This window comes from Gopherus evgoodei, chromosome 6 (assembly GCF_007399415.2).
Source record: "Gopherus evgoodei ecotype Sinaloan lineage chromosome 6, rGopEvg1_v1.p, whole genome shotgun sequence".
NCBI classification, from domain to species: Eukaryota; Metazoa; Chordata; order Testudines; family Testudinidae; genus Gopherus; species Gopherus evgoodei.
Genome location: NC_044327.1, coordinates 12,545,260 through 12,566,250, shown reverse-complemented (window position 1 = coordinate 12,566,250; position 20,991 = coordinate 12,545,260). Strand labels below are relative to the sequence as shown.

The window sequence follows — 20,991 nt, the reverse complement described above, 5'->3', positions numbered from 1 at the left end:
CATTTCACTATGGAATCAGTCTCACTGGTGTAGGCAAAAACTGACTGACACCTGATATACAGGCATTGCTCCACTCAGCACTGCAGGGCATATCTCATTTTCAAAAGTGATGTATGCACTTGGTAGTCTACATCCCATTGATTGGCACTAAAACATAACCTCTACAGCCTAGATCCTGAAAGGTATGTGGCAATGTGACAGCCCTCATCCAAGGTTGGTTGGGAGGGCGGCATCACCTAGTGGTCAGGGCTTAGGCCAGTGACATGCAGTGGGGTTGTTGGTAGGGGAGCCTGATCTCACCCCACTTCCTACCACATCCCTGAAATTGTCCCAAGGTTGCCATCTGGGTAATGCAGCATGAGGGCAACTGCCTTCTCAAGTGGTATGGCGCAGTTCAGCCCAAGGCTGTCCCCTACTGTGGTAGTCCAAACAAAAATAAAGGGGATCAATCCAGTCCAGAGTTCAGAGGCACGGGTGGCAGGAAGAGTAGGCCAGGAGAGACTCTGATTCCTTTGGTGCTGCCAGATGCCCAGGGTTTGTTGGGATCTGTGTGGGTTATTATGCCCCATGCAGGTTCCCGGGCAGCTGAGGCAGTGATATATGCTATTCAACTTCCTGGGTTCATCAGTAATCTCTCTGGACTGCAGAGAGATTACTAATGAACCCAGGGAGCTAAGTAACAAACACCATTTCATCAGCCACCCCAGAACCTGCATGGGGTATCTAAAGAGGAACCTGATCCCTTTATAAGAGATGCTGTGGCTTTTCCTGGGCAGCTTGCAGGGGTATGAGCCCAGCGCTCCTCCAAGCAGGTGGGCCTCCAGGCTTCAACCAGCCTGGGGCTCCTCCAGCCAAGGGGGGGTCCACTTCAGGGCTCCTCCAGGAGTAGGGCTTATTGTTCCAGCCACAGTGAGGGGGCAGAACCAAGGACTAGCCTCCTCAGAGGGGGGACTCCACACACATCCATAGGCAAGAGAAATGCTTCCCACACAGGATGTGTCTGCAGCAGGTCCTTCCTTCCCTCAGGGAGGGACCTATGGACAGTTACTCTAGGAAGAGGCATGGCCTTGCCTCTTCTCTCCTAGAGGTATAGGTCTACTTTCTTCTCTGGCTTGCCCCCAAATGAGTGGCTCTCCTGCCTTTTAACTCCTCCTCCAGTTGGTGCATTGCCTGCAGATGTGGCAGAGCAGAACTGGCAGAGCTCAGAGCAGTTCCCTAACCCCTTGTTGCCCAGTGTGGGGCAACCTAACTATATTTGAGGTTCTCGGCCCAAGTCACTTAGGCCTTGCAATGCTGAGTGGAGCAATAGCTAAATACCTTTACAAATCTGTGCCATGTTCTCTACCCTGGACAATGCCACTAACAGGAAAGCTATAAATGAACCGAGGAAGCAGCTTGCGCCATTGGGGCCTTTTCTGGAGTGGGCACAAAAGCAAAACAATGCATCAGCTATCAGCACTCAGTCCTCTCTTAGACCATTTTACTGACAAAAACCTTCTACGCTGAAAATGTTACCAGGGAGATGGACTGTAAAGGCGCTCTCCTGAGAGAACAACGGGAGCACTATAAAAATATGAAGCATTATTATTATTATTTGTATTACAGGAACATTTAGAAGCCAAAATAAGAACTGGAACCACATCATGCTAGGTACTGTCTAAACACAGAGTAAAAGGCCTGCCCCAAACAGCTTATAATCTGAAGCTAGGTTTGCGAGCCCTCCAAGATTGTCCTGGAGTCTCCAGGAATTAAAGATTAATCTTTAATTAAAGATTATCATGTCATGAGACCTCCAGGAATACATCCAACCAAAACTGGCAATTCTGAAACCCTGCAGCTTTTCAGGGTGCTCACAGCCCTTACTGGGTAAAGTAGAGAATGCAGCTGTGTGATTGGTCTCCTGAGCTGTCTGTCAAGTGTGTGCCGCCCCATGATGACATCATCACAAGAATATAATGGCTGAGAGAGGAGACGGTCCTAGTATTGCTGAAGGATTAGTAGTGTAGACATTTGGTAAGATTTGTAGCTAAGTGCTATACTGGGTCTCTGGTTCCTAGGTTCTGAGGATGTTTAGGTGGGGGCTCTTTTCTTACACAGAGTGTGACGTGATGTCTTGCTTGATTGACAGTAGTAGTTAGGATTGAGTGATCAGAATTTCTTAGCCCCTTTCAATGCTTGGTAGTTGTACTTGTGTAAGCTATGTCTAGCTAATAGCTGAGTCTCCTGAGCCAACAGTCCAGGGAAGGAAACTATCTGTCTTCCAAACCAGGAGGCCTGGATTAATGGTAGCTTCTAGGAGATAGAAGCTTCTCTAGAGGAGAAGGGAATCTTTAACAAAGAGAACTAAATTAGAGCCTAGTCTATAGGAAAAACTGTCCCCTTACCTCTCTACCTGAGTGAAGCCATGCTATTCCCATTCATGGATGGGATTTGGGGCTTCTGGCTGAGGTCTGAGTTCTAGCTTGTCATAATGATCTGCAGGTGGAAACACTTGGCTGAGGTGACTGAGTCAGCTGAGACTGAGGTGCTGGGTAACCAATACGTATCTCCTACAGATGATGTAGGAAACACTAAAGGAAAACCGTACTGGTGCCTTCCCATAATGGAAATACTTTCTGGCTAGTGGTCTCACTCTCACCTTTAGGGGTGATGGTGTCAATTTATCTGAACTGGAAACTGTTTCTTTACCAGATCAGTCTTTAACTGATAATAGAAAATACTTGTATTTTACCAGCTAAATTGGCTTTAAAATAACCAGTCTGCCCTAGTGGAGATCTCTATGTAATTAAATATCCAGGGAGATTGAAACACTACTTACTCAAGCTGTTCTAAAGGTCCCAACGCTCACCAGTGAGACCGTCTCAATTCAGTGTTCTCTGTGTGTAGTCAATGACTGCTACCTTCAGCAGGAAAACATCTGTCAGTAATTGTACTCTGGTACAAATGGAATTAATCCCTGGCACTATCTGGGAAAAGACTGAACTAGGAGGGTGCCTGTGATGAACTGTGTGGCTGTCCTGGTGCTCTCCTTGGGAGGCATTTTTGGGTCCGTAAGTCTGAATAGAAGCTTTGGGAATGTGTAACACCGACAGACCCTGGTTGTTGGTGGGTGGGATTGAACCTGGTACCTTTAGAGCTAAATGCATGAGTCTCTACTGCATGAGCAAAAAGCCAAGGCCTGCTAGCTACGACTGCAGAGCAGACTCATTAATTTCTCTAACTGGTCTTGGTCCCACTAGATGGGACAGAATACCACACCCAGAAGGTGTGGGTTACAAGTGCATCCCTGGGCTTGAGGAACTGTCTCTGGGCCTGCCTTGGATCAAGTTTAACGCAATGGACTGCTCTCTCTGTAGAGAGAGAGTTACTACAGGGGCACAACCTGGTCTGGCTTTTAGAGAAAACAGAACTGGAGCAGCTCTCCTGGTGTCCTTATACAACATTGATTTGAGTGTTTCCTGTTATAGCCCCTCAATATTCCTTTTTGGGTCTTGCAGGGACATCTCACTCCACCATGTCTGCAAACGAAAATGAAACACAGGTAGAGATCCAGGCACAGGAGCAACAGGTGAGTCCCTCCTGGGGAGGCAGGTGTGCTTGGCAGCTGGAGTCGCTGTTCTGGCTTGAATGTGCCTATTGCTGGAGAAGAGGACTCGTAACCACAATACTAGCCGATGCTTCAAGTTCCAGTTCTCAGAATGCTGGAGTCACTGCCAAGAAGTGCCTCCTGAAGCCAGGATGAGCACTGGCACTCGTGACCCTGTGAATGCTGTCTACACTAACACTGGCAAATCCGTTTTTCTAATAGTGCCCAAGGGCTCCAAAAAGGAGGGGGGCATTGTACCGGGTACTGGACAGAGACATGGCTCCTGATCGGGAGAGAGTGCACTGGGAAAGACAAAGTCACTCTGTTCCCACTCTCGCTGACAGAATGAGCTTGTGACACAGTTCTGTTTTGTTGTTTGCATCCTGGAATGCCCACCAGCATTCCTGAGATCTTGCTGAATATAGGCAGCTATTCTAATGGAACCAGGCTTCTGGGTGGGTGACTAATGTCTTAGGCAGGCCACTGAAACCCTGCTGACAGGGCCAGGAGACTGCCTAGCTCTGAGGACAGTCCCCTACAGAATCAGTGGTTGCAGAAGGAAAGAGACCGGGGGGGGGGGGGACACACCTTGACAAGCCAGGAGCTCTTTCCCAGCTGACTCCCCTTTTCCCTCCCTCAGACTGCAGTAGGCAGGGTGGCTGGCCTGCCCTTGGTCAGCTCTGCCTGTGAGATGGCCTCTGCCAGCTATGCAGCCACCAAAGAGACCTACCCAGCCATCAAAGCTGTCTGTGACGTGGCAGAGATTGGGGTGAGGGCCATCACCTCTGCTTCCATCATCAGGGCACAGCCCATCCTGGACCATCTGGAGCCACAACGTGAGTAAGCGAAGGGAGGCAGGAACACTCCAGTGTGCGTGGCAGGGGAGGTGAGGCTGGCTGCAGGCTCAGCCTACAGGGCTCTAGGCCCACTACTGAACTCTACTTCCAACTGGCGGCAAACTGAATCTGCAGACTCCCGTCTCCTGTGCCACTGACCTCTGCTAGCTCCTAGAGTGACCTGGCCAAGGCACTGGCCTTGTCCAGAGTGGCTTGGATGGCTGCAGCAGCTTCTGTTGGTGACTCTTGCTTAGGTACCAGTGCTGAGCTGGGCCAGCCTACAGGGAGGCAGTGCCCAGGCACAATCCCTGGTGTGCGTGGCTGGCCCAGTGGCACACAGCCACATGCACTGAGTATGGCACCTAATGCCTTGGAGCAATACTTGCTAGAGAGTACTGGCTGCAGCTTCAGTGCTAAAGGGATCTGAGCCCATTGCAGGCACTGGAGACTCCTGAAACCCTCTAGGAGAAGCTGGGAGTGGCAACTGGGATCTCCTGAATGCTAAACCTGGCTCTGACAGACTGGCTCCATAGCCTTGGGCAACTTACCCAACCCCTCTTCCTTGGCTTCCCCATCAGTAACCTGGGGACACTTGCTTAGGACCACCAGTCCCTCCATGTACACAGATTAGCAGCCCCACAAGATCGGTGCACATGAAGGAATTAAGGGAACTAGTTCTGTGGTTGTGTTACAGTTGCAGCAGCCAATGAATATGCCTGTAGGGGTCTGGACAGACTGGAGAAGCAGCTGCCCATCCTGCAGCAGCCAATTGAGAAGGTAACCACACTAGTGTCAAGGCTGGTCCTGGCCCAGGCTGAGCCTGTGGGCCCTTCACTTCTGCCAGGTGTTCAGTGGCCTCTCTTCTGACCCCTTTTTCCCTAGGTGGCTTTGGATGCCCAAGACCTAGTGTGTGCCACAATGGTGGGTGCCAAGGATGCAGTCTGCAGCACGGCCACTGAGGCAAAGGATGCAGTGACCAGCATGGGGGTTGTGGCCAAGGGGGCTGTCCAGGAAAGCATGGAGGTGACCAAATCTGCAGTGACCAGCAGCATGAGCACAGTGATGGCTCCAGCATGGGGCAGATGGCTGCAAGTGGCATTGACATGGCATTAGCAAAATCTGAGCAGTTGGTGGACCACTACCTCCCCATGACAGAGTAGGAGCTTGGTAAGAACCCCTTTGCTGAATACAAACCAATGAGACCCTGATGTCTTGTGAATGGGAGTCCAAGCCATGCCCCAGCTGAGCTGCCAAAGGAGCCACTTCTCCTTGAGGTTCCCTTGCAGCATAGCTTGGCTTCTAGGCCTCCCTTTGTTCCTTCATGTTGGACCCCCTTCTAGCTGATAGAAGGAGGCAGGTCTAATGGGTTTGACACTGCTCCCTGTGCAGCTACCAGCTCCCTGGCTGGTCAGTGCTGCAGGACATCCAAACCTGCCCTGAGAGAGATTCTGTAGGCCACAAGCCTTGGGAGGTCTGAATGCAGCTGCCTTGTATCCTGGCCCTGCCAACCAGTGGTGCAAGTAGATTTTAACTGTTACCCCCAGTACAGTGATTCATGGGAGGGACCCAAAGGTGGAGACATGTGACCCCACATACACAACCCCACTCCTAGACAGGAGATGCAACTGTGTGGAAGGGATGGTGGGGCAGCTGTGGGTGGTACAGCCACACTGAAGGAGCTGCTGCTGTTCTGCTCCTTTCACCACTGTGGTTCCCAGGAGAGCCCTGCAGTGTTCAGCAGATAGCAAGACATTTGGTGGTACAACATACCAGCAATAAGTGTCTTAATGGTACAGCGTACCTGACCATATTGGCTTACTTGCACTACTGCTGCCAGCTGACCTCTCTTCCCCCTTGCAGCTGAGCTTGCAACAACTCCAGTGGAAGGACTAGGAGAGGCTCCTGCAGAGCAGCAGAGTTACTACGTGCGTCTGGGTTCCCTTTCAAGCACGCTGCACCAGCGAGCCTACCAGCACACCCTGGGCAAGATGAGACAAGCCAGGCAGTGCACCCTGGAGGCCCTCTCCCAGCTCCAGCAAACCATTGACCTGGTAGGAACATGACCCTCTCCTCTTCCCTGTAGATGCTATGGGCCACGGTCTGTGCAGCCTCCTGTGCTCAGTGCCATTGGCACTGTTTGTTCCTAGGTCCAGCAGTGTTACTGCAGTAGTGCTGCCTGCCTGCTACCCACAAGTAACTGTGGGGGAGGATCCCTGGCCAGCCGCTTCCTGCTGTTTCCAGCTAACTGCACTCTCCTCCTGCAGATTGTTGATTACTGATTACTCTCGCCCCTTGCTCCACCGATATGGTCACAAGGTACCAGTTATCTACCGGGTAATGAGCATTGGGATAGGGTGGAGGTTCGATCACTGGATGTCCTCGGGAGGGGTGACAAGTGCCCCGAAGGTAGCAGTGGGGATAACGCAAACAATCAGTCGTGGGGTTAAAATTGAGGGTTTATTGAATGGGTCACAAGTGAGGATGAGGAACAACTTAATACTAGTTACAACTTGGGCTTACAATATAATACCCGAACAAATAACAAAAAATACTGCAATTACAAACAGAAGCTGACCCTGGTACTGCTCTAGGTCCCAGTAGTTATTCAGGTCCTTCCAAGGGTTAGTAAGGGTGCTATTGGTACTATTATTAAGCATAAATGCAATTACTCGTCTAAATAAAAACAAAATGCAATAAGACAACTAAAGCTTGCCATGAGACTCCGGCTTACAACACGATTACAGGCTCAGTTAGCTAGCAAAAATAGCAGAAGTAACAAAATCAGCAGTTAGACATACTCACACACACAAACCACAAAAGTTTCATCATCACCGGCAGACGGGTAGGCTTCTGAGGACACGGAGCCGAGGGAGACTTCGAGTTGATCAGGCTCGGTTGCAAGGTCCAGCTTTTTGCATTTTCTCCCTGTCCACTCTTGCACAGTGGGCAATTTATAAGGGTAATGACGTGTTTAGTTTTTTGGCCAAGTTTCTCCTAATTAGGAGATTTACAGGTGCCTCGTTACCACCCTCAGGGAGGGGGGGGTTTCCTGGAAATGGCTGACCACAAAATTTGCCTAGCCCCAACGGTAACTTTCGGAAATGTTTCTCGCTTGAGAGTACGTGCAGGCTCGTTTCCTGAACATGGAGGCCAGGGCAAAAGCTGCTTAGGTCTGTGACACTAACATGCCCCCGTGCCCTGGGCTCCATGTGAACGTTATGCCTGTACCTCAGATTCATCGTCCGACTCGCCGTCCCCTTCTACAAGAGGGCGTGTGTCGGGGGAAGAGGCAATGTAGGCCGACCCGATAACACGATGGACACAGGCTTTTAAGCAGGCACAGCCAAGGCAGAGCAGGATACACCCGACCAGGAGGGAGATAAGGAGAGATTGGAAATAAGCCTTGTAGGTTCTGAGACCCAACCAATCGAGCCAGGACCAAAATCAGAAGGTCTCCCTGGACTCACGCACAGCGGTTCCTAAAGCCCTGAGGTTATTAATTACTTCCGTTAAATTTCCAGATACAGAAGAAACAGAGACACAACACTTATCCTTAAACTGTGGGTACAAGGATATGAGGGTCTCACAAAAATCCCGTGATTGCAGCAGAAATTGTATCATTAATCGGTTCTGAAAAGAATAATCTGATAATTCCGTTAGCTGCTGATTAACTAAATTAAAACCTTTTGCGGTGGTATTTGCCAGCGTTTCAATAGCCAGTGATTGGAATAATACTTGCTCACGTAACAACGTATATCCAACGGGGTTAAACGAGACCACTGAAGACACTACAGAGGACAGCGCACCCTTTGCCCTTTCCCACCAACCCCAGGAACGTCGAACCCGTCCGGCTGAGTTGGGATGCCAGGTCTTAACATAAATACCACCCCCTTTTATCAGGATAGAGCCAATGGTACATATACCTCTAGGGTTAGGGGGGAGCACCATATAGGCTGCCTCGCCACACAGCCAAAAGTGACCGGGTCTGGGGGACCAAGGGGAAAAGGCAGAGTTTTGGCATGCCGAGCCTCCCTTAAAAACTAACTTCTTAATGTGGCTGTGGGATAGATATGTGTGTTTAAGGGGCTGATAGAATTTTTTGCCACTATAAGTGATGCCGCCGGACCCAATTTTCCGGCCGCGGCTACCGCATAAAACGGGGGGTGGGGACGTACGATTGAAAATAGGGCTGCTGGCCGTCTCATTTCCGTCTACAAGCTGCCACTGGGAACAATTGGGGTAGGCCCCAACCCAAATGGTTTCTGTTCGATTATTTCCCAAAAAGGCCCAACAGTGGGATGCCATGGGCCTTTCCCCTGGTGACAAGGGGAGTGGGCTCATACAACGTACCCTAGTTTCATTAAAAATAGAAAAAACAAGGGGGGAAATGGGGTTGAAAAGATCGTTTGTGCAACCTGTCCATTGTACCATGGGGAGCCACTGAGCAAAGGGGGAAGAGCAATTAAGGGGACCATTAATGCTACTAAAATTAAACACTAAAGGCAATAAATCAAACAAAGGCCTATTTACAGACAGCCTATTGGAACATGCAAGGCAGTTATCAGGGGTCAGTGAGGATAAGTCGATGTTTCCTCCCAGGACTTCCTGGATCCAATAGGCTGCGAACATAAGCTGATGGGTATTTTCGCCCACGGGATACGGATGTCTCAGGTTCAGCAGATCTGGGCCCTTCTGGTTGTCGTCCCGGCTTCCCGCCGCTATGGCGAGCTGCAAGACAAAGCAGAAGGCGGCCTTATTGGCCCCCGTTAGTTCGCTCCTGATTCGGAACGTTTGCTTATCCAGTTATGGTGGACCAAGGTGTGATTGCCCTGGACATCTACAACCGTATAGGTATTGGGATATTTACCTGCAGTTACAATTTGTGCAGCGTAGGGTTCTCGGTGACCTGAGGCCTGTGGCTCAGCCACCCAGACAAGTTGGTCAGGGTGATATACGGAAGTCCAGGGGCCTCTAGGCCTGGGGCTGATTTCAGGCCAACGAGAATAGTTTGCATTGAGAGAGATAAGAACCTGTGGTAATAGCGCACTCCAACCCTTATAGTCAACGTTGGGATTGATTGAACGTATCATGGTTTTCAGAACCCTGATTTTCCGCTCTACAACGCCATTACTTTCGGGGTGATATTTTAAGTGAATATGGAGGGAGGCCCCCCATCCCAACACCAATGCTTCGAAACGCTTGCTGGTAAAAGGGGGTCCCCCATCTGCTTGAACTTCGGAGGGCACACCCCATGCCGCGGCCACCTGTTGCAGCGCCCCAGCCACGGCCGCAGCCGTGGTGGTATTCAGGGGGATGCAATGAGTTTGACGGGAGCCCAAATCCACCACTACGAGAGCCTTTGGGTGGCAACGGGCTCCAGGTAGGGGTCCCATTAAATCTATTTGCCACACCGCGCTGGGAGGAAAGTACTCTGCAGCGTACGCCCACCGCTCGTAACGCGGGCGGTTTTGGGACTTGATTTGTGCACACTTAAGGCAGGACTGCACTATTCTTTCGCAGTCCTGCCGCCGTACCTCAGGTTTTCCCTGAGCACCTAGGGCTAACTGATTGTATAGGCGGCCGCTAGGCAAATGCCCCCAATCCTCATGAAGCCATCGGAGGAATGGATCGGTTTTGAGCTGGAGCTGTTGCCCCAAGCACACTTGGGACGCTTGAATTTCCCTTATTTTTTGGTCCAATTTGGAGTGGAGGGGGTTAGAATCAGGACGATGCGACGGGCAATGGGTTATAAACCAGGGCCGGGAGAACTTACGTACAAGGTTGAAAATAGTGTCCCACAGGGGCGTAAATGCTGTGGGGTTAGCCTCTCCCGTGAGAATGCTGAGACAAAATTGTGAGTCTATGCCCAACACGACTTGAATAGAAACGGAATGGGCTTGGGCAGCGAGAAGGACCCCATGGACTTCGTTATGCTGGGCCGATGAACCCGGGGGAAGGAGATCAACCTGGAAGTGGTCGCATTTAGCACAGAGGACTCCTGCCCGGGGGGTCGGGGAAGTGCCCCCATCGGACACAATCCAGGGGTCATATTTTGTTTCTATACACAAGGGCTCCGAGGCTGCTGGGAATCGGACATCGTTTGGCAGCGATTTAAGCGTCCATTCCTGCCACGTGATTTCCCCCAAATAACACAGCTGTTGCCAAGTTAGGCTGGTCCCGTGAAAACTGGGGGGGGGCAGCCACGTGAGCCAAGGAATGAGGTGTACCTCTGGGCCGATCAGGGTTCCTTTACTAGATAGCGGAGCCCAAATGCGTGCCTCGCCTGCGGCTAGCAACATAAGTCCTATGGGTCCATATCGATACTGAGGGCCCTTGAGCCGTCGGGCCCAGTTATAGATCAGTTGCCCGTCTTGTGATACTGAGTACCCATAGTGATGTTGTGTAAAGAAAAGGGTAATGGTAAAAGGTGAGTCCCTTTTATATCGCGCCAGCCGTGGGTTAGAGGCAAACCAGGCGCCTATTCGTTCCAGGCTTTTTGGGGCCTCAGGACTCCATATTTCCCGTTTCCGTTTGGACGAAAGGGGTTCCTGGATCGTTTCAAGGTCTACGAGGTGTTTATCCGGGATGAAGTGTCGGTGATAATTAATTAGGCCTAAAAGTCTCTGTAGTTGCTTTTTATTTTCGGGAGGGTCTTTTACCCAAGGGTCTAGAATTCCCGAGGTGGGTTGGCTACAATTGTAGGGGTCATAATGTTGGCCTAAGAAGGAAAAGCTTTGAGAGGGCACGAGGTGGCTTTTTGTCTCATTAATTCACCATCCATTGGCCTTTAGCTCGGCTACCACGGTATTAGTTACGTGTGTTGGACTATGTGTTCGTTGGGCCCAATTATGATTATGTCGTCCACATAGGCTAAAATGGTGGTGCCCCCAGTGGCTTCTACCCCTTTTAAGGTTTTTGCAAGAGTGGACGTGGCCAAGGCGGGGGAATTACAGAACCCTTGAGGGCACACCTTCCACTGGTACTGTGCGCCTTGGAACGCGAAGTTTAGGATTTGGGGTTTGTCCTCTAATGGGATTTGATAGAACATATCCTTTAAATCCAGGGTGCAGGCCCACCTCCCACTGGCATCGCTTAGCTGCTGCCGTATTTCTGGAATGGTGGCTGGGCCCGCAAATGGAAGGTGTCGGACTCGACTGTTTGCTTGTCTATAGTCGATGACCAATCGAAATTCAGAGGGGTTGCCGGGCTTGGGGATACTACAGCCGGGAGATAGATAGTTTGACGCGGTTGCCTGTGCTATCCGTCCCTCCTTTAATAATTGGTTGAGCAGTTGCTTAATGAGGGGGATGCCTTCAGGCTTCGTGGGAATAGGGGAAAATTTCCATGAACTGTTATTAACAAGCTCGGGGCTATAAGGGGGGGGGGGCATCGGGCGACAGGGTGACAGGCAGGGCCTGACAGACCTGTTTTTGTAATCGTAGTCGTTTTATATCCCCAACCCCCAGCAAATTTGTTCCTCCCAACAAAGTCTTAACTTTCCGCTTATACCCTTTGTGAATCAGAGTAAAGCAGACTATGGGTTTTTCTTCAATGCTGTTAAGACCCAGAATAAACATAGTAGAACTTGTGGGTACATGCGGTACATCGGGTTTAATAACGGAGATTTGAGCTCCGGTGTCCAACAGGAAAGATACAGAGGTGTGAAGGGGTTTGGGACCGGCTACCAATAGGGTGTAATATGGTCGCTCATCCCATGTCTCTGTGGAGGCCGGGGCGCACCCGGCCTCTACTCGTTTTTTTGTTCTCAAATAATTGTCCCAGTCCTTCCATCCTAACTGTTTCCCCAGGTCTTGTTGTTGGGAGTTAGACACCTTCCGCAATGCTTTCTTGGGCATCCCCTTATGTAATAGGAACCCAAAAAGCGCCCTTTCAGCCTTGGAACGTTCAGGGTTCTTAGGTTGACCCTTATTAACAGGGTTCTCAGCTGGAAGGGCTGAGATGGGGCTCTTGGGGGCTTGTGGCATTCGAAGACGGGACATGGCCTCATATAAAGTAATAAGAGGTTGCCCAACCCAACCATGCAGTAATAGGGTTCCCCCTGTGTCAATCGGTGGGGCGCCGTCTATGGCTAAGTCCACTGCATCCCTGTTGACCGGGATTTGGGTGGGGTCCCCGACATAAATGAGCGGCGTGTTGGATTGGGTTTGCTGCGGATTCAAGTTCAAGGGCACCGTCTGTGGGTCCCACATTACGATGGATGCCCCGGCAATAGCCCATATGATCTCATGGGGCGTCTTTATGCTGCCGGGAGGTATATACATGCCCTTAAAACTGCCCTTCATGGCTAAAGAGGCTGCGGCTGGTGTAGTAAGTGGCCAGACCCCGTTTCTTAAGAGGTTATGGCCTGAAAATCCTCCCGACCAGGTGGACGTTTTGGCCAAGAGACTAGCCTCCTCCCTGTCCAATATCTCTGCCCCGTGATCCAGGGCCAGACGGCCCAGCCAAACGAGGACGGCCTCACTCTCCCCACGTCTAGTGTCAACCATAAACTCCTTCAATTCTGCCTTAGTGCGGGTACGATATTCGGTGGTAGTAGTAATTTGGCCTGTATTAGAGTCCACCTTGCTTTTTGTAATAGCAACAGGCGTTGCCTCTATCCACATCTCCTTCTCAGGCGCAGGTGGGGCTGAGGGGAGAGCGGGATAGATCGAAGGGGGAGGGGGGGCTTCATAGGGGGGTGGGTTTCTACCAGCCTGACTCCCATCCTCCTCCTCCTTGTCACTCATCTCGCTTTCTGCGCTATCGGTGCCGTTCGCGGCGGCCTGTTTAGCGGCAAACATAGTGCTTCCATGAAGGACCGCACAGAGGTCCAGCGCTTTGTTTAGTGTGCTGAACAAGACTGTGGACACGTCTTCCGACTTATACTCATCCGGTCTAAGTTTCTTTGACCGCTTGGTCTGTTCTAATTCCTCCATTAATTGGGTTAGCAACCCATGGGCTGGGTCACCCAGCTGTACCCGGGGCAGGGGTATGAGTTTAGAAATGGTGGCCCCGGATTTTTTAATGATACGGCTACACTCCTTCCAAATGCCGGACGGTATCTCGGTCTGACTAGTATCTGCGACCCCCGTGCACTGGGGTTGCAGGGAACTATCAGCCGGCTGACATTTAAACGTGGGATGGCAATGGAGGAGACACCCTACGGCGGTCAGGGTTAATGAGGTCGTATAGCTTTTTGACCCTGACCCTGACTCTATAACGCAAACCCAATCTAGGGTGGGCCTCTCAGATTGTCTGCTGTCCACTTGGTGAAATTGTAGGTGTTGAAATTGCTCGAGCTCAGACTGTTCACGGTCCCCACTACGCCACGGGCACTGACCCTCCCGAAGGCATCCTGTTCGTGACGCCATGTTGATTACTGATTACTCTCGCCCCTCGCTCCACCGATATGGTCACAAGGTGCCCGTTATCTACCGGGTAATGAGCGTTGGGATAGGGCGGAGGTTCGATCACTGGATGTCCTCGGGAGGGGTGACAAGTGCCCCGAAGGTAGCAGTGGGGATAACGCAAACAATCAGTCGTGGGGTTAAAATTGAGGATTTATTGAATGGGTCACAAGTGAGGATGAGGAACAACTTAATACTAGTTACAACTTGGGCTTACAATATAATACCAGAACAAATAACAAAAATACTGCAATTACAAACAGAAGCTGACCCTGGTACTGCTCTAGGTCCCAGTAGTTATTCAGGTCCTTCCAAGGGTTAGTAAGGGTGCTATTGGTGCTATTATTAAGCATAAATGCAATTACTCATCTAAATAAAAACAAAATGCAATAAGACAACTAAAGCTTGCCATGAGACTCCAGCTTACAACACGATTACAGGCTCAGTTAGCTAGCAAAAATAGCAGAAGTAACAAAATCAGCAGTTAGACATACTCACACACACAAACCACAAAAGTTTCATCATCACCGGCAGACGGGTAGGCTTCTGAGGACACGGAGCCGAGGGAGACTTCGAGTTGATCAGGCTCGGTTGCAAGGTCCAGCTTTTTGCGTTTTTGCCCTGTCCACTCTTGCACAGTGGGCAATTTATAAGGGTAATGACGTGTTTAGTTTTTTGGCCAGCTTTCTCCTAATTAGGAGATTTACAGGTGCCTCGTTACCACCCTCGGGGGGGGGGGTTTCCTGGAAATGGCTGACCACAAAATTTGCCTAGCCCCAACGGTAACTTTCGGAAATGTTTCTCGCTTGAGAGTACGTGCAGGCTCGTTTCCTGAACATGGAGGCCAGGGCAAAAGCTGCTTAGGTCTGTGACACTAACACAGATCAACAATGCCAAGCAGGCTGTAGATCAGAAGCTTCACAATGGCCAGGACCGTCTGCACCAGATGTGGCTCCAGTGCTGCAGGGGGAAGTTTGAAGGGCAGGAGGACCCAGACTCAGCAGAGGTCTTCTCCTTCTCCTTCTCGCCCTGACAGCCTTGCTCTAGCAAACTCCCCCATCTGTAAGGGTGACTTGCAGATACTCCAGTCTCTCTTGCTTTCTTCCTCCAGCAGTTGAAGCTCAGGCTCTAGCCATGTCCCAGAGCCTCACCCAGCAACTGAAAACCACCTGCCTTACACTCCTGGGCAGCGTCCAAGGCCTTCCCCACTCTATCCAGGACAGGGCCCAGCAGGTCTCCAGCAGTATAGAAGAGCTCCAGGCTTCCTTCTCCAGTGCCAGCTGTTTCCAGGATCTATCCAGCAGTGCCCTTGCTCAGAGTCGGGAGAAGGTGTCCAAGGCCCAGGAGTCCCTGGATGAGCTGCTGGAATATGTGATGCAGAATGTTCCCCTGGACTGGATCGTGGGACCCTACACTCCTGCTAGAGTCTCCACACAATGTCCTGATGACACTCCTGCTAGAGTCTCCACACAATGTCCTGATGAGCTGGTGGAGGAAGGAAAGAAGGTGGAGGCCTGAAGGGTTCCATTCCCCCTGCTGCTGGAAGGAATCCAGCTGAATTGCCTGCATAGTTAGTGTGGGCTCTCCTTGCTGAGACTGTGGTTCTCCTTTGGCAGATGGTGGACGGATTTCAGCTCTCTTTATTCAGGTTCTTTAATTCTCCAGGTCACTTCCCCAAGCACACTTCCCTGGAACTGTTTATTAGCAGTCACAGGGTGACATCACTAATCATGCAGGACTCCACCCCTTACAGGGCTAATCTGCTTCTCTGAGGACATGGCTTGTGACCGACATACAGCTGTCTTCCTCTGTACATACGAAATGCTGCTGAGCTTGGTTTTTTCCTAGCTCTTTGTATTGCATAAAACTAGGGTTTAACTGCACAATAAACCTCAACTGCATTCAAATTTCAGTCTGCTTAATGTGATCCCTTCCCAGCTTGTGCGCTATATAAACATGTACAGTACAGGTGACCCATCTGCTTCCTTCAGACCCATCCACCCTCCCTTTCTCTGGCAGGGCTCCAGAATGGCTGAGCTTATTTCCTGGGCGAAGGCATCTCTTCAGGAGCCTCCTATTTGAGAAAAGTCTCAAAAGAAGCATGTGAAATGGAGGCAACAATCCACTGGAAACACTCATCTGACTTCCAGTGGGTAGCAAGGCAACACTACAGCCTCTGGGATCAACTAAGAGGGAAAGACCCAGGGTGTTAGGGCACTATCACCTTGAGAGGAAATGGGAGTGGAGAACTGAGAACCTGCTATTGGTAACAAGCACAGTTAAAAGGGTAACATACAGTGATGTGAGACTGCCAGGCCTTGCCTCTCAGGGCCAGCTTTAGGCCAATTCAACCAATTCCCCTGAATCAGACCCTGCCCCTGAGAGGGGCCTATGCCCAAGTCTCAGTACAGCAGACGGGCAAGAGCTGGTGCGCTGTACTAGTGTGGCCTGCCTTCCCTAGGGGCAATTTAAAGGGCCTGGGGAAGTGGTGGGGCTCTGGTGGCTATTTAAAGGGCCGGGGTGGTAGAAGCAGGGGACCCCCAGGCCCTTTAAATTGCCAGCAGGGCCCCAGGCAGTTGCTGCTGCTACCCTGGTGGGAGAGGGAGGAGGAGGGGGCACTCACCATACAGGGTGGGCTGTACCCCCCCTGTACCTTCACCCCTACATCCAGCCAGCCCTGCAACAGCCTGTGTCTCCAGCCAGCGCAACCCTCTCTCCAGCCAACCCCTGCTGTACCCCCCTGCCTGAAGCCAGCCAGTCGCACACCCCCTTGCCCTGCCTCCAGCTAACCCCATGTCCACTGGTGCCCTGCAGTAACCCTGCATACCTGCTTCAAAGAGGGAGGGAAGGGAGCAGCTGGGACCCACACATGTGCACACCCTAGGGTGACCCAACAGCAAGTGTGAAAAATTGGGATGGGGGTGGGGGGTAATAAGATCATATAATTAAAAGACAAAAAAAATGGGACTGTCCCTATAAAATCAGGACTTTTGTTCACCCCAGCACACCCCAAGGGAGTGATGGGGACCCACACATGTGAAACAGAGCTCATTTCTAGATCAGGCCCATTCTTTTTTTTTTTTTTTTTTTTTAAACAGAACTTTAGGTAGGGTTAACATACATCTGTATTTTCCCAGACATGTCAGGCTTTTTGGTTCTTAAATTGCCATCCAGCAGGAAAAATATGGATGTATGATAACCCTATTTATACAAAAAATACAGACTGTGGCACATCCCTTAAATCAGAACTTTGTATAGGGAACAGGTTGCCAAGAAATGAAAGGGGTTTTTTTAGGTCATCCCTGCCAGGGCCCTGCTGAAAATGTTCGAATTGGGCCCCGCACTTTCTAAAGCTGGCCCTGTTGCTTCTAGTCCAGTGCAATGAGACTAAGTAGTGCAGCTACTTCAACCTAGATCAGAAGCATCACAATGGCCAGGACCATCTCATGACAGCTGAACAGGTTGGAAGTGTCTAGGAAAAGAGTTGGTGATTTGACCACTCCAGGCAACTGGCATTTAACAACACACACACAGGGAGACTAGCTGCAAGAAACAGAGCAGCAGATAGTCTTGCTGAAGCATGGACGTCAGCCCTCCTGCATCCTCTCCTCCCTGCCATTAGCCAAGAACCTGTCTAACATTTCCTAGTGCAAACCTAGCCAGGCCAATAACAGTACAGGTACATGGCTCATGGTTGTGGGAGATGCATAATAGGACCAGCACTGGGCTTTTAATGCATTTTCCTGAGAGCTTGTGTCTACACTTGAAGCCACTTATTTAGTATTATCTAGGCAGCTCCATCACTGTTGCTTATCCTAACTAGGGCTTGAGCTATTAAAAAGCTTCAGGCAAGGACATGTCTCCTGGCTTCAGCGCCGCAGCAGCACCATGACCAGGAATGGCTTAAAGATGCCACTACTCTCAAAGATGGAGAATAGTAACCAAAGTGGTGATGTAGGCAGCTCACATGGCTGGTTACTCCTGACCTCATTGGACAAGGCCTGTCTTGTACACCAATGGACTGGGGATGTCAAGCTCCCTAACTGACAGGGAGCTATCACTGAGGCTACTCTGCCTGTGTAACTGGAGGTGTGTTATAAACCCTACTGTTCTCTGGATTAACAGAGGTCCCTCCAACACACTCATGGGGAAGAGTGAGAGTAAAAGCACTAGCTAGGTGGAGCCCTGCTTGTGTGAGTAAAGGTCCTAGCCAGCTCCTTTTAGGGATATGGAAGCATAACTAACTACAGATTTTTAGTAGTTCTGGTCAGCTAATCTGACGTCTGTGTTCAAGCCCTTTGCTATTTAGTCCAAGTCTAATAAAATGTGTGAGGTCAATGAGTGGATTTCACATCAGCAGATCTTAGCTTCAAAGTTGGATAGAAACAGCAGCTGGATTTTCTTTACACCATGGCAAACATTGTAGCCTGCATTTCCCCAGCACAGTCCCTACAGCTAATCTTTACATAGAGTAGGAGTGGTTCTAACACATCCCCAAGCCAGGGTCAGACCTAAGATACCCCATAGAAACTGATGCTGGACCAGGCTTAAGTTACAGAAAGTGAACTGACCAACCCCTGGATGCAGTGTTTATGGCACATGGAACAATGAGTTAGTTCAACAGGCCCCAGCATGATTCACCAACTGGCTCAAGTGTTTAATCCAATGGCCTGTTAGAGGATCCAAGATATGAGCAGAGAGATCACACCAGCTCCATCCCAATGGTCTGAATATTAGAAGGAGGAATGAAAAAAGGAAAGAGATGCTTCCTGCCCCCAGCTCTCTCTCTCTCCTGGGCGGTACCTCCTGAATAATTAGCACCTGTAGCTGCAGATAAGATAGGAAGACTTGCACTGTGCTCTGAACACGTTTGGGCTTGTTCTGCTGCCTGCATGTACATGTGGTGGGGGGCTACGGAGGGAAAGGTGGTTTCTATGACCTGAATATGCAATGGTCTCTGTGTACTGGGGATCCTTGCACCTGTGCAGAGCCCTTGAGAACTCAACTACTCTTCCCAACTGGCTGTGAAGTTAATGGGGGTCTGAGTAAATGCAGGGCTCACTGTAGGATCAGGGCCTAACACTGCCCCACTCCAGCACTTGCAGCCACTGAAGCGGAGGATCGTGTTTTTGGATGGAAGCCCACTCACATCCCTCTGTGGGACAGAACCATGGATATGAAAACCTAGGCTTGCTTTAAAGGAGTGACGTGAGCACCAGCCTCCGCCCCAGGCCTCTGTCACTCTCCCCAGCTGCTCCAGCCACTTGCACTCCCCTCTTTGACCTTACTGCATGTGTGAAGGGAAATGGAGAGGTTATGGAAAGAAGCTATCCATGGTGTGATCTGCTGTCGCTCCAGTTGGGAAGGGCTGTGGCACTGGAGTAACTAGGCCAGGAATGATCATGGGGAGAGGGCAGAGCCGAGCATAGTGGCTTTGACTGACCCACCCCGCCCCCAAGCTTTTCCCTGAGTTTGTCTCCACACTTAGTCCTGCCCTGTGGCTGTCATCCCCAGCATCTCCCCAAAGGCTCCTCTGGTACCACCTGAGCCTGTGGGTTCCACGTATTGAACTGATACTTATATTAGACTGAGTGCAGTTAGTGGAGATGGGAAATGCTATCAACAGCAAAGGTAAAAGGCACCCAGGAGACTCTGCTGAGAAAATGCCTGTTGCTGGGACAGTGCTCCTGACGGCATCGACTCGTACACGGGCCAGACACCATACCATGGCAGAGAGATTGTCAAACATTTAACAGGGCTCCCAGGAGAGAGCAAGACTCGGGTAATGATACTGGATGGAGTTCTTAGTTCGATTCACTACATATGAATAGTACTGGGGTAAGGGCCAAAGGCCTCCCCCCGGAATGGAGCCCCATCTGCTGAACGCTACACAAAGAGGTCATCTGCCGGGAGAAATACCACCCAGCATGAGCCAGCCCTGGGACAGAGAACGCACCCAGCCTCTGCCAAAGTGGATGGGGAAGCAAACAGCTGCAGCAACCACCCTGCTGCCCACTGACCTGAACACCTGGATTGAAACATGCCAATGAGCTGGTGTGGAATTCCCTGGCTGATGAGCACTTCCAAAATGAGGGCTATATTCATTGGCAGCTTGGTGGGCCTGATGCAGGCATATCACCTAGTCTATGCTGGGGTGATGCTAAAGAAAGATTTTAGCCCCCATCTTGCTCCAGGAGCAGCCTGGGTCCTCTCTCGGCTGAGTGCACAGGCGTGTTACGCTGCTCAGTGGGCACCAGGAGCTGGAGGGTTGCCTGAGGAGAAGCATCCACATGCAATGTGTGAGGAGGTCCCTTGTGATATACACATACCGTCCAGGGGAAAACCCTGCACTCCCGATCCTACACTAGCTCTCTGCTGCTGTGAGTAGAGTTGCCCTGAAGCCCACCCTCAGCTCCTTTCCTGAGGTCAGCAGAGCTGCACAACAGCAAGGCTGGCCCATGGGCAGTCAGGTGCTGGATGTGGCCTACCCTAGGAAATATCCCCTCAGCACTCCACAGGCATCCCACCACCCTCTACATGAACTGAGTTGAACTCAGAGCCCTGGAAACAGCTTCCCCAGTCTCATATATGATCACAGTGGTCAACGCTCCCATCTGGAACAGCTGGGACTCTATATAGGCAAACAACCCTCCTAACGCTGCTATTTTCCAGGCTCCACCCCAATTCCAGACCTCAGCGGTTAGGGTAGAGAGTGCACCTTCCTGATTGCTTTGCTGAGCTGTCTGTCAAGTGGCCCCTGCCCTCTGCTGACATCATCACTGGGCTATAAAAGCTGTGCAGGGGCTGGTTTGTGTACTGTTGAGGGAGCTTCAGGGTGCAGGTTTGGTGAGAGGTGGGCTGAGAGCTGGAGTTACACTGTGGCTTTGGGGTTCCAGGGTCTGGTGTGTTGAGGTCTGGGGGGATTGTTTTGTTTGAGCTTGTCTGTTGTTGGAATGGACTTTAAAGCTGTGCTTGCCTGCAGTTAGGAGAGCTGAAGAGTTTGAACCTCTTTCAGTTCTCTCCATCCATCAGGGGCACTGGGCTTGGCAAAGAGGCTCTGGCCTGGCCTGGGGTGTGTCCATGGTTGGGGTGTGGTAGACATCTTCTCTCCTGCCCCCATGTCCAAGGAGGTGGTGCCCAGAAATGGTTGGTCTGCTTGTGG

General features: G+C 50.9%; 1 pseudogene; it reads left to right on the top strand.

The window, feature by feature from the left end:
* The first annotated feature begins 3,514 nt into the window (after positions 1–3,514).
* On the top strand, positions 3,515–15,347 carry LOC115653483 (annotated as a pseudogene).
* Positions 15,348–20,991: the final 5,644 nt, after the last annotated feature.